Source organism: Dermacentor variabilis, chromosome 2, assembly GCF_050947875.1.
Source record: "Dermacentor variabilis isolate Ectoservices chromosome 2, ASM5094787v1, whole genome shotgun sequence".
Taxonomy (NCBI): domain Eukaryota; kingdom Metazoa; phylum Arthropoda; class Arachnida; order Ixodida; family Ixodidae; genus Dermacentor; species Dermacentor variabilis.
In genome coordinates, this window is record NC_134569.1 from 243,974,711 (window position 1) to 243,988,894 (window position 14,184).

The 14,184-nt window shown below is 46.7% G+C and overlaps 1 protein-coding gene across 1 annotated transcript in view; it reads right to left on the reverse strand.

The window, feature by feature from the left end:
• The window catches only part of mEFG1 (mitochondrial translation elongation factor G 1), a 179,083-nt gene that overhangs the window by 112,659 nt on the left and 52,240 nt on the right, over nt 1-14,184 (reverse strand). The window lies entirely within an intron of this gene.

A 14,184-nucleotide genomic window follows, 5' to 3' on the forward strand; every position in this document is an offset into this window, starting at 1 on the left:
ATGACAGTTTCAGTGTCTGCACACGCAACTGCACGACGTGGGAACAACCAGACAAAACGGAAGTACATATCTCTTGCTATGGTGCGAAGTAAAACAATAACATGCAGACATTTGGCATGTGTGTTTTATTATTACTCGAAGCTTTTTGCTGTTTATACTGTATGCGACACACATCCGCCCTGGAGGCGTTGAGAACACGTGACCTTGCTTGAGCTTCTTTGTGGCTTCCGAAATCCACGCAAGGCGGCTGCTCGCTCATCTTGAAGGCCATATCATCGTTGCAGTTGGTGCGCCCAGTTCGGTCATGCTTCCGTGCTTTGTCACTTTTCATGTGCCCTCTTTTTACCGTGAATGGGTTCGAATCGTTCGTTGTAGCAGTATGATGATTTAAAAAACATTCGTTATATATGCATTGGAATGTGGTCATTATAACCGATAGATGGTTATAACTGGGATCGTTATAAGTGGTTTCGACTATAGTACCAGTAATGTATCAGTGTTTCAGATAATGTGTTCAAAGTTCCCTAAAGATACGGAAGATAACATAACTAGCTTACGAGTAGTGTGTGTGTTGTGTGTTGTTGACGTTTTTTCCCGCTGTTTAAATTTGAATGATTGGATAATTGAATTTCTCTGTATTGCTTTTCCCACCGACATATACATTTGCAAATAATTGAGGTAGTAATTAGATGAGAAATTAAGCAAATTAGAGTGACTAACTTCTCAGCCAAAAGATCCTGATGACTGACCACAATGGAAGACTTGGAGCCCATTATCTGAGGTGCTCATAGCCATTCCCAGGCATTCAAAAAGTTAAAAGCTGCAAAAAGCTACTAATCTTTATGCATAATGAAGTAGAATAGTCAATGTCCCATTTTTCGGACTCCTTAGATGCCGCGAAAACATATGAAAAAATGAATGCATCCTTTTACTGCCCACTAGGCCTTAAATCGATACAGACATGTCTAAAATAGCTCTAAAGTCCTGCCAGTACATTTATTAGGCGTATCAGTGCACATATTGTGACAGGAGATGGTGGGTGCACGCGTGTATAGTTAAGAAATACCGTGTCCTGTGACAATTGCCCCTTCCCACTCATAATATGCTTTGTAGAAGGACTTTGTGTATGCTTCACTGCATAACACTGCTCTGTTGAGGCGAAGCTAACTTTTGGGAACCGGCATTATGCAATGCGCCGTGCTTTCCGCGTTTTGAAGCCACTGGCGAGGATTACAAAGATGCAGTCGGCGCCATTGCTAACAACGGCAAATTGTTTCAATGAAAAAAAACACAGCACCAAGCAGCAAGAAGCTTGGCAGCGAACGTCGAAGTAAGTAGGCCTAGCAATGCTGCGGAGGTGGCTATGACCGCCAGCGGATCTGCGTGCGTGCATTCCAGTTTGAGACGGTGAGATAGTCAAAATGGCGGAAGTGGTGGCTTCAATTAATGCCGTTTAGGTCCTGTGGTGATGGCAAAAAGTCTGGAAAATCGAACGCAAAGGTTTTTTGCGCCCGAAATTTAAGATGCGCTTATACATTGACTCTATGGGGTACGTGGTGGCGTCACGGCGGCGTCTGAATTATCAGGTATGCCAAAAAAATTGGTCGTTGAGTGTGTAGCTCAAAACACTAAAAATAACTGGTGTAATGAAGAAAAACGCATGGACGTAGGCAGCAGGATTGCCAACAGTATCGTGTGCAGCAGATGCTCAAGCTCAGAGACTGTGCTCAGTGAAGCGCTCTACCCGTCATCGGTTTGTCGTGTAATAAACTTCCTTTATAATTGGTGGACATGCTGGGTCCCTTTCACCTCTACCATCCTGGAACTCCGCAATCAGACGCTATGTTCCGTCATGCCAGATGCCGACCAGCAGACGCTTCCGTCACTACCTGTTCTCTGCGCTGGCGCTGTTCACCAGCGGGATCCTACCATCTTCAGCGGGACGGACAACAACAACGTTGAAGATTGGCTTGCGTCCTACGAGCAGGTGAGCGCTCATAACAAATGGGATGCCTTGACCACACTAACCAATGTCGTTTCCTATCTCGCGGGTGTGGCAAACCTCTGGTTCAAGAACCATGAGGCAGATTTCTGAACGGGGTCTACATTCCAGGTGAATTTTACAGAGGTATTTAACTGTCCCGCCGTCCGCAAACTCCGAGCAGAGCAGTGTTTGCGCAGCCGAGCACAGGACACGGGTGAAACATTCACCAGTTACCCAGAGGACGTTGTTGACCTATGTAAACGCATCAGTGCTGTCATGTCGGAAGCAGACAGGATTAAGCACATCATGAAAGGAATTGATAATGCTTTTCAAATGCTACTGGCCAAGAACCCGAACACTGTTGCCGACGTTATCACCCTCTGTCAGAGCTATGCTGGGCTATACAAACAGCGAGATTTGACGAGGCCTCCTTCTACAAATGATGCGTCAATCTCCAGCCTGGCCATTGGTTCCGACCAGGCGTCACTGACGACGCAGATCAAGGCCTTTGTCCGCCAAGAAGTCGCACGACAGCTGTCCCTGGCGCCCTTCACCCAGGTGCCTGCTAGTCCCTTTGCCATCTGCTCTGTGCAACGTCATTAGACGTCAGCCATTCCATCTCCTGGAACCGCCCACCTGTTGCCAACCCGTGGCGCACGCACAACAATCGGCCTATATGCTTTGCATAAGGTAACCCGGACACATTGTGAGGTTATACCACCAGTTGCAAACAATTGACAATGATATCCAGGTGCCTCGTTATCCAGTCGACTCCAATGCAAACTACACTCCATCCAACCCGCTGCTATCTCATACTCTGACCGGTCATCCTCCCTTCGACCATCGCCATGCCCCATCCCTACGTTGGCGGTTGCTTTCATTGATGCGTCAGCGGCCCGTCTCTAACAATGAGGGAAACTAGACAGAGTTCCCGAGGCAAGAACTGCGCAGGTTTCAGAATGCCAATGTCCTCGTTCCTTACCTGCTAATGTTATTGACGTGTTTGTCGAAGGTGTCGCTACAGCCGCTCTTTTTGATACCGGGGCAGCTGTTTCTGTTACAGATGCCAAATTTTGCCGATCACTTCCAAAGGTAATGACGCCTCTTTGTGGATTGTCACTTCAGACTGCAAGTGCTCAACACGTCAAACTAACTGCAGCCTGTACGGCCCATGTCCTGATTCAAGACGTTATGCATGCTATAGAATTCATAGTGCTCTCATCATGCTCCCACACAATTATTCTAAAATGCGATTTTCTCTCTTCCCATAATGCTATACAATTGACGACTGATTTTTCGGACCCTCAAGGGACTGCGGAAATGTAAGAAAAATCAGGCAGTCCGAAAAAACAAATGTGCCCCCCAAAACTCAATTTATTGCTTACTATTGAGTTAGAGGCTGGAAAAAGTGATAATGGTCTTCTGAACCAGGCCTCGCTTGTGTGCAAGCAGGTCCACCTGAATTTCAGCAAGAGTCGTCGCGTCGCCGTAAGCCGACGAAAGAGTTGCGACCGCTTGCATCAGCTCAGCTTGCGTCGGCTGCACTGCTGCAGGCGAGTACTCGTCGTCGTCGCTCTTGGACTCTGCAAGCACTTGGCAAATAATTTTTCATCCGTGAGCCCAGCGCACAGTTACAACTTGCTGTCCACGTCCATGCACTCTGAAAACGAGACGGTCGAGGGAATTTTGACGCCTGCAATGCGAAGGTTGTCGATGAGGTGCTCACTGTCAGACAGCTGCTCGACGACACTATCCTCGTCCAAGAGAGTCGAGTCGCCATTCAACACAAATCCCACGTGGCGGAAGCAGTTGCGCAGCGTTGTGGGTGCCATCGACTTACACACATCAGCGAGCATGCTAAGTGCTCCAAACAAATCGACAGAGTAGGCTTTTCCACTGTCGAGGCACAGCACCACACGCGAAAGCAAGCGTGACCGATAGTTCACCTTCAGATTGCATATCACGCCTTGGTTCGTCGGCTGTAGGATACTTGTCGTGTTCGGTGGCAAGAACTCGACTCGCACAGACTTCAAGTTGTTCATGTGCCCGTGTGCAGTGCAGTTGTCAACGAACAACAAAACTTTGCGGCCTTCTACATCAAATTTACAGTCTAGTTTTTTCACATAGCTTTCAAAAAACTGCTGTGTTATCCATGCATTCTTGTTCGCCTCATACAAAACAGGCAGGGACTTTACGCCTTTAAAGCACCTCGGAGCTTTCGACTTGCTGATGACGAGCATCGGCAGTTTTTTTGTCCCCGACATATTGCTGCTGACCAAAACAGTAACTCGTTCCTTACTGTGTTTTCCCCCATGGCAACGGTCACCAGCAAAGGCAAGAGTCTTCTCTGGCATAAGCTTAAAAAAAAGTCCGGTCTCACTGCAATTGAAAATGTCATCCAGCGAGTACTCCCGTAAGAGCGACTGCAGCTTTTCACAGCGGTAGTCTGCAACGACGCTCAGGTCAACAGCTGCACTTTCGCCGCACAGTTTCTTAAAACTGCGATCAGCATGCTTTTTGAAGTTTCTTAGCCAGCTGTTGCTGACCTTAAATCCTTCAATGTTCATCTGAAGCGCCATCGTCGCAGCTTTCTGTTTGAGGAGGGCACCGGAGGCGGGAACCTTGCTGGCCACTGTTGACTTCAGCTATACAAGGAGGGCCTCCTCGACCTTTGGATAGGTGCCTTGGATTACATTTTTCTGATGACACCCAGTAGACTTATCCGCCGCCTCCAAAATCTTTTGCTTGTTTTTAATGTAGTCCGAAAGAGTCTGTTCGGAAATTTTAAACTCTTTTGCGACGTCTGCCTGTGAACGGCCACCTTCGACAAGCTTGATGATTGCCGCTTTCTTCACCATCAACATTGTGGTGTACTGGCCTCAGTTCATCAGAACTCTCGAGGCCGACGACAACATAGATTTCTTCTCCATTGTGAATTGGCACGCTTGGCTAAGCAGCACACACAGCACAGTCGTCGGGAAGTTGCCACACCAACTTCGTTGAGTGTCTCCTCGCTGCCACATTGCATGTAAAAATAAAAGTTCCAGAAACAGCGTCTTGAAGCACAGAAGCCGATTCAATCAAATGCGAGCCACAGTAGTGACAGAACGTGGTTTTCGCATCTCCGCAGCACGACCACGACTAGACCTACTCGCTAAGCTCGCCAACGCACGGCGAACACAAACAGGCAGTCGAAGGAAGAAAGGAAAAAAAAAAAGCATAGCGTTATGGCAGTGACGCTGTTGCAGAAGGGGAAGCTGCTAGCATATAGCCTCAATCCAGCGTCCGAGTAGCTGAGGAACCGCCATGCAAGACCAGCACCGGTTTCGAGGCTACAGGAAGAAAATGTAAACAAACAAGATGGTGGCGACACATCTCAATATGCGCAGCAGTTGTCCTGGCTGACGCTTGAAAAGTCCGAAAAATCGAACAGCCCTCCTTAGAGTGCCCGAAACTTTGAGCCACGTAATACATTGACTTTATAATGTACGTCCTGCGGCCGGGAAGAAGTCGGAAAAATCAAGCATGTATGAAAAATTAGGCATCCGAAAAATAAGTCATCAACTGTAATCGATTGTGTTGACACTGAGGTTGAATTCACCCAGCTCAGTGACCTCACCTTCATTGATCTTCATTCTTCTGCTAAACTTGTTGTCAAGGAGGACACCAATATACCACCATGCTCGTCCAACCTCTTTGTTACCCGAAAAGACATGCCTCTGCCCTTTTGCTACTCTCGACCCCGCCGCCGGTTTCAGCACAATGCCCGTTTATAACACGCTTTCATCCCCGCTCACACTGCTTTGTCATGAATGCCTTGGCCACGTCAAGACCATCGATTTCTATGCAGATTGTATCCGTCCTCTACGAGGCATCCCCTATGGTCGTCCTTGACCTGAGCGCCCTCTCTGCTCCTGATCCAACATCTACGGATGTTTTCAGCCCATTCATCGCCGAGGATCTGACACCCTCGTAGCGAGATCCCAGCTTCTGATCATTCTGCAGCAGTTCTGAACTTCTTTTGACGTCGCACAAGCATTCTTAGGCCACACATCAACAGTCGAGCACCACATTGACACTGGCTCCCACTCACCGCTGCACGAACGTCCGTATCGCGTATTCGTTGCGGAATGTCGTGTCATTGCCGACCAGGTCAACCACATGTTCAGTCGAGGTGTGATTAAACCTTCAGAGAGCTCATGGGCTTCTCCTGTGGTACTTGTCACAAAGAAAGACGATTCCATATGCTTTTTGTAGATTTTCGATGTTTAAACAAGATCATGCTGAAAGATGTTACCCATTGCCGCACATTGATGATGCTCTGGACTGCTTACAAAGAGCCGAGTTCTTCTCTTCATTGGACTTGCAGTCAGGCTACTGGCAGTTCCCGATGATGGAGCCCCATCACCAAAAAACTGCTTTTGTTACACCAGATGGCCTATATGAGTTCACCGTCATGCCTTTCGGACTTTGCAATGCACCTGCTACATTCGAAGGATGATGAATAACATTTTGCGCTGCCTTAAATGGAAGATATGTCTATGTTACCTTGACAACATCGTGATGTTCATCCCTGATTTTGCAACACACCTGTGCCGCCTTCAGCATGTACCGAGTTCCTTAACCAACGCCAGTCTGCAGCTTAATCTCAAGAAATGTCGCTTTGCCACACGCAAGTTGACGATCCTCGGCCACATTGTGTCCAAGGATAGCATTCTTCCGGATCCTGAGAAATTGCGGGCCGTCTCTACGCTTCCTAAGCCCCCAACACTGAAAGAACTTCGCAGTTTTATCAGCTTATGCTCTTATTTCCAGCGCTTCAATCGAAATTTTGCATCGATACTATCACCCCTAACACAACTGCTTCATGGCGCCAAAGACCTCTCATCATGGTCCCCTGCCTGCCACCATGCGTTCACCGCCTTGCGCTGTCTTCTCACGACGCCACTTATTCGTCGCCACTTTGACCCTCAAGCTCCTACTGAAGTACATACCGATGCGAGTGGTGTAGGCCTAGGTGCTGTTCTCACACGTCATCCTGGTCAAGCAGAATACATCGTGGCTTATGTGAGCTGCACGCTGACCAAGGTGGAGGGCGATTACAGCGTCATGGAAAAAGAGTGCTTGGCCATTGTCTAGGCGCTTCGCAAGTTTCGCCCTTATTTATATGGCTACTCTTTTGATGCAGTGACCGACCACCATGCGCTGTGTTGGCTTTCGAATTGAAAAGACCCTTCTGGCCGCCTTGCTCGCTGGGCCCTGCGAATCCACGAATACAACATATGCATGGTCCATCATTCCGGCCGGAAGCATTCGAACGCTGACGCTCTTTCCTGCTTACCACTCTCATTAGAGGCCACTCGTGAGTCCCCTTGTCAGAGCATGTTGTTGACTCTTGAGCTTGACACCATTGCTGCTGAACAACATAATGACCCCTGGATTGCATCCCTTTCGACCTTCTCTTGGATACCTCAACAGTTCCAGCCTCTCGAACACTTTGGCGCCAAGTTCCTCATTTTGCCATCTGCGATCAGCTCCTGTACAGATGCAACTATGAACCAGAGGGACGTACGTGGTTGCTCATCATCCCAAGAGCATTGAGATCAGAGATCTGTTCCTCTTTTCACTCGGACCCCCAGTGTGGCCCCGCCAGCGTTTTCAAGACGTATGAGCAACTTCAGCACCTATACTACTGGCGGGGGATGTACACCTTCGTTCGGAACTTCGTCCGCTCTTGCCGCGAATGTCAGCAATGGAAATCTCCACTGCACCTCCCAGCCGGTGAACTTCAACCCCTGCCATGCCCATCTCCACCTTTTGATTGTGTCGGTGTAAATTTATATGGTCCACTTCCTTTGTCTGCGTCTGGCAACTGGTGAATTATAGTTGCCATCGACCACTTAACACACTATGCAGAGACTGCTGCCCTCCCAGCTGCTACAGCGCAGTAAATCGCCACTTTTATACTGCGCTCTTTTGTGCTTCAGCATGGAAGCCCTCATGAACTCCTAAGCAACTGAGGCCGCGCCTTCCTGTCTGAAGTAGTTAAAAAATTGCTTGCTGAATGCGCTATTGTTCATCGCACATGCACCGCCTATCACCCGCAAACCAATGGTGCCATGGAACGCTTTAATCGCACCCTTGGTGACATGCTCACTACGTACATTGCATCTGACCACTGCAATTTTGGACCTAGTTCTTCAGTTCGTCACCTACGCCTACAATACCACAATGTAAGCCACTACCAGTTTCTCCTCCTTCTATCTTCTTTATGGTCCTTATCCTTCTCATACAATCGGTACCATTCTGCCCTACCACCCAGACCCGTCAGAATGCCTGCCAATCTTGGATGCCGCAAGACAAGCTGAAGAATGTCCTCAGTCCTCAAAACTTCTCCCTAAATACGACGGACCATCCTGCGCTCTGCAGCGAACTTCTCCTGTGAACTACCTCATAGAGCTACTCATACCACCGTTTGACATGCATCGTTATAACTGTGAAGTCGTCCACATCCAGCGGCTCAATCGGTATCATGGTTCTGCGGCCTCATCTTCAGACGAAGTCGCCAGGACGGTTCCTTTTTTCGATGGGGCCATTGCAATGAAGAAGAACGCATGAACATAGGCAGCAGGATTGCCAACGGCATCGCGTGCCGCAGATGCTCGAGCTTAGAGACTGTGCTCGGTGAAGCGCTGTACCCTTCATCAGTCTATCATGTAATAAACCTCCTTTATACTGGCAATATAACTTTATACTGTCTGGGACCCTGGCCTGGATTACTTAACAAATGCAATAGAATCTACACAAAATTGTAGCGCACGTTTCATTCTTACTAACTATTCTCGGACACCAAGTGTATCATCTATGAAGGCTACTTTAAACCTCCTTCTTCTCTCATCTCATAGGAAGCTCGCACGCTTATAACTTCTGCACAATATTTATCACTACGATCCGAAATTAAAAAGTGAACTTTTCTCCGAACCTGCATACATATCATTTTGTACTGCTCATCACCATAAATAGAACGTTCCAGATTGTTGCAAGAACCTATTTTTTTATTCATTTTTTTCTAAAACTACCAATGAATGAAATCATCTGCTGGCCTCAATTGTTAACCTAACCGATACATCTGCTTCTGGAGCTACTATTGAAGAATACTTTTGTTAATCTGCATTTCTTGTTTTTTTTATTATAACCTGTCATCTGTACATGTTCTGTATTTTGTTCCACTCCCTTCTGTAACACCTATGGGCCTTAAAGGTACAATAAATAAATAAATAAATAAATAAATAAATAAATAAATAAATAAATAAATAAATAAATATGCATCCCTTCTTCCTTGTGTGTAAATAAATGTTGCACTCAGCTAGTCTACAATATGCACAGAAAAGAATAATGCAGCTCGCTGCCTGACAAGTATGTACCTTTTGTGAAAAAGCACTCATAGCCAGCTACGTGGCATGGCATGGTCAAAAGCATATCTTGCATGTGCAGGTGATAAGCAACACGTACACATCTACAGGCTGCTCCAAGCAATAAAGCTGTCATTCTGGGACTTGCTAACTCAGCAGTGCACACAAAACAGACCTGTTGACATAAAAGCCCTTATTCAAGAACTATGCACAAGGTACAATGGTAATATCGCAAATCACAACTTTATTAATCTCTCTTCCCTGCACTGCATCAAAAATTAGGGACACTCACAGAATTGAAGTGTCCAACTCAAGAGATCAGATAAAATTTTCAGAACTGTCAAAACTGATCAACAAGGGGAAAGTAAGGGATATTCGAAATTATAACGTGAGAAAGACTGAGGAAGATGTGAAAAATGGACGCAGCATGAAATCAGTGAGAACTTGGCATAGGACAAGCAAAGATGTATTCACCGAAATATAAGCAAATATCATCATCAGCAATTTCAAAGGTATAGTAAAAGCAGCGGAAGAATTCTATACTGACCTGTACAGTACTCAGAGCAGCCACGATACCTCAATTCGAAGTATTAATGAACAGCTTACAGAGGCTCCTTCTATAACAAGCGATGAAGTTAGAAGGGCCATGCAAGATATGAAATGGGGGAAAGCGGCAGGAGAAGATGAAATAATAGTCAATTTAATCAAATATGGAGGAGATATGCTTGAAAAGCTTGTGGCACTTTATCCGAAATGTCCCACGACTTCAAGAGTTCCATAGAACTGGAAGAATGCCAAAATTATACTAAACCACAAAAAAAGGAGACGTTAAAGAATTGAAAAAAAATTACCGACGATTACGTTACTTCCTAATGCGAAATTTGAGCGCAGCAAATAAGCTGTTTCACCTTTTCGATAGATTGAGGCAAAGAAATCGAGCAACACATGTATGCGCTATCACAGAATTTTTTTTTTTTTTTCACACGTATTCCTTTAACAAAGACTCCACTAACAGTTCTTGACAGTCATGAAGGAAGCTTTGTGGTCGGAGAAATAGACTGATATATGTTCGACTTGGTACACCAATGCTTGATTCTCAAAGACGAGATCTATACGAGTGCCTCGCGAGGTTGTCACAGCCGTGGGACGCGTTACGAGCGAGAGGAACGGGATGTTCTCCCGCATAAGTGTTAGGAAATTGCTGTTTGTCTTTATGTCAAGCCGCCACCGATCTTGCTCTCTGATTGCCACCGCACAGGGCGAACGGCAGCGGCAATTTCGGCTCGGGCGGTGCACATATACAGATCCGCCGCCACCGATCTGGCTCTCTGATTGCCACCGCACAGGGGTTGCATTGGAGGAGGAGCGAAGAAAGGAATTAAGTTCGAGCCGGCGCTTTGACAACCGGAGACTCGCAGGAAGAGGGGGGAGGGGGGCGGCGTGTACACCCAGCGGCAAACGATGGGGGCAGAAGCGCGCGCAGCAAGCGGACAACACGATAAAGGGAGGAGGGAAGAGATAGCAGCGACTGACTGATGCCGCTGACGCCGATAGTGAGTCAACCCCAGCTGCGGAGTTGGTTTCAGGGACAACGAATAACCGGTGCGTCGGCAACTGAAGGGCACCCTATCCGCCACACAAGAACAGGGGGGGGGGGGACCCTTTCCTCCTCTTTCTGCATGGCGGCGACGGTGTTCTATGCAGTCACGTTATCTTGACTCTCTAGCGGCGTCAGCGGCATCCAGCGGTATCAGTCGGTCGCTGCTAGCGCTGGGGGGATGAAAGGGGGGCGGAGCTGGTTACGAGGCCGACGACGACGCGAAACCCAGGAACGGACGCCAAAGAGCTGCGCTCTAAAATTATAGGTCCATTAGCTTACTTCCAGTATTCCCCTAACGCAGAGTAGCTGGATAGAGGAATATACTTCAGGCCAACCTCTCTGCAGTTCGTATCATTAAACTTCTCTCTTGATCTTGTATAAAAAATTCAAGAAAATTTCCAATAGAATAAGGGCAACACTTGACTTGAGTCAGCCAGGAGAACAGGTTGGCTTCAGGAAGGGATACTATACAATGAATCACATCCATGTCATCAATCAGGTAATCAAGAAATCTGCAGAGTACAATCAACCTCTCTATATGGTTTTTCATAGATTATGAAAAGGCATTTGATTTAGTAGAACTACCAGCAGTCATACAGGCATTACGTAATCAAGGAATACATGAGGCTCACGTCAATATCTTCAAATGTATCTAAAAAGATTCCACAGCTACCTTGATTTCCCACATACAAAAGTAGAAAGATAACTATAATGAAAGGGGTCAGGCAAAAAGACACAATCTCTCTAACGCTATTCACTGCATGTGTGGAAGAAGTATTCAAGCTATTAAACTGGAAAGGCTTGGGAGTGAAGATCAACGGCGCATACCTCAACAACATTCAGTTTGTAGATGACATTGTCCTGTTCAGCAACACAGGCGACGAGTTACTACAAATGATTGAGAACCTTAACAGAGGAAGTGCAAGAGTAGGGTTGAAGATTATTATGCAGAAGACAAAGATAATGATCAATAGCCTGGCAAGGGAACAAGAGTTCAGGATCACCAGTCAACCTCTGGAACCTGCGAAGGAATATTACCTAGGTCAATTACTCACAGGGGAGCCTGATCACGAGAAGGAAATTTACAGAATAAAAGTGGCTTGGAGTGCATACAGCAGACATTGCCAAATCCTGACTGGAAGCTTACCACTATCATTGAAAAGAAAGGTGTACAATCAATGCATTTACCGGTGCTCACATATGGGGCAGAAACTTGGAGACTGACAAAGAAGCTCGAGAACAAGTGAAGGACCGTGCAAAGAGTGATGGAAAGAAAAAATGTTAGGCATAATGTTAAGTGACAGGAAGAGAGCGGTATGGATCAGAGGGCAAATGGGGATAGCAGATATTCTAAATGACATTAAGATAAAAAAAAATGAAGCTGGGCAGGCCACGTAATGGGCAGGTTAGATAACCAGTGGACCATTAGGGTTACAGAACGGGTGCCAAGAGAAAGGAAGCGCAGTCGAAGACGGCAGAAAACTAGGTGGGGTGATGAAATGAGGAAATTTGAAGGCACAAGTTGGAATCGGTTGGCGTAGTACAGGGGAAATTGGAGATTGCAGGGAGAGGCCTTCGTCATTCAGTGGACATAAAATAGGCTGTTGATTATAATGATACAGTAAAACCTCGTTTATACGCTCTGGAAAAAAAATGCGAGAAAAAACTTACTAACTAGTAAAACCTGCGATCCGAAGTAACTAAAAAAATTTCCCAGACTGAAATACTGGCGACATCTGCGTAATGCGAAGCGTCACGCAGATTGTAGCGGCACAAGACGGCAATGCGTGCTGAGCTGATGGTGCTCCAGCAGCCCGAGACACACATTGTTTTTCCCAGTGCGTGGTGTTTTAAGAAGGCGACAGGAAACCAAAACGAAATCAAGCTGGCGGGACACGCCGGATGCCGCCGAAGCGAAACGTGATGCCCACATCACACTGCCTGCAGCAGGGAACGGCGGCACGTTTGTATTATCGCCTACTAAAATCCTGCAGTACGCTACCAATGGCACTACGCACCATGCACTGTAAAAGAGACAGGTGAAGATGCTTATCACAATAGGTTTGGCGGCGATGGCTGTGAATGCCGCTTGCGATGATTCTGGAGAACATTTGCTGGTATCGAAATGAGAAACTGAGTGTGCGTTGGCACTTTCTCCTGTGTGTGCTGTGTGCACGCTTCTAGCTCTTTATTTTTGTTTTTTACTGTCGCCACTGCCACCCATTGTGTTGTTTTGTGCCATTGTGCTGATACATTGAGTTGCAAGCATGCCTAAGTGTTACACTTGCCGAGCTGTAATGAATGATGACAAGAATGTTATTACATGCAGCGTTTGTGAATTTAGCTTTCATGGCACGGTCCGTTTGGGCATGACAAAAGAAGCATTTGCGACCAAAGGCGATACTAAGAGGAAGAACTGGAAGTGTGAGGCTTGCAGGCCGGACGGTACGAAGGGCAATGCACCTACTGTAGAACTGTTGGGAGATGCCGAAATCAAACACATGATAGTAGAAATGAGCAAGAAGATAACCTCTCTCCTCCCTTTGACTGACAAAGTCAGATAAGTGGAAAGGCTAGCTCAACTGCTCTCCGATAAATTTGATAACATTCAGGAGCATCTAAACAAGCACAAGAACGAGATAAAATGCATTCATGGACGAGTTGATAAAATTGAGAAAGCCTGTAATGCTAAAAGTCTTGCCCAGCTACAGCTTGACGTTGACGACCTTGAATGGCGTAGTGGCGCTTGAATATTGAAATCCACGGAATACCTGAGGAAGAGGGGGAGGACCTTCTATCTAAAGTCAATGATGTCGCTAGAAAGTTGGGTGTTCGTAAACTTGTTCGTACAGACATTTCCGCCCTTCACAGGATGGCATCCAAGTCGGGCAAGATACAGGGAGTGATCATTCGCTCTGTGCACCAGGACACACATTACATCTGGCTGGTGAGGAGGAAGGCTCTCCGACGGTCTAGTGAGGGCCTCTATATAACAGAGAACATGACTAGACATGCAAGGATTCACCTTGGGATAGCAAGAGCATGGGCCACAAAAGTTGGGTATGATTATGCATGGCACTCGAACGGGAAAGTCCTGGTGTGCAGAAAGAACGGGGAACCAGCTGTAGTCATCAGGGGCGAGGATGACTTGACTACCCTGTGTGACTGACTTTCTATTTTGTCAGCAT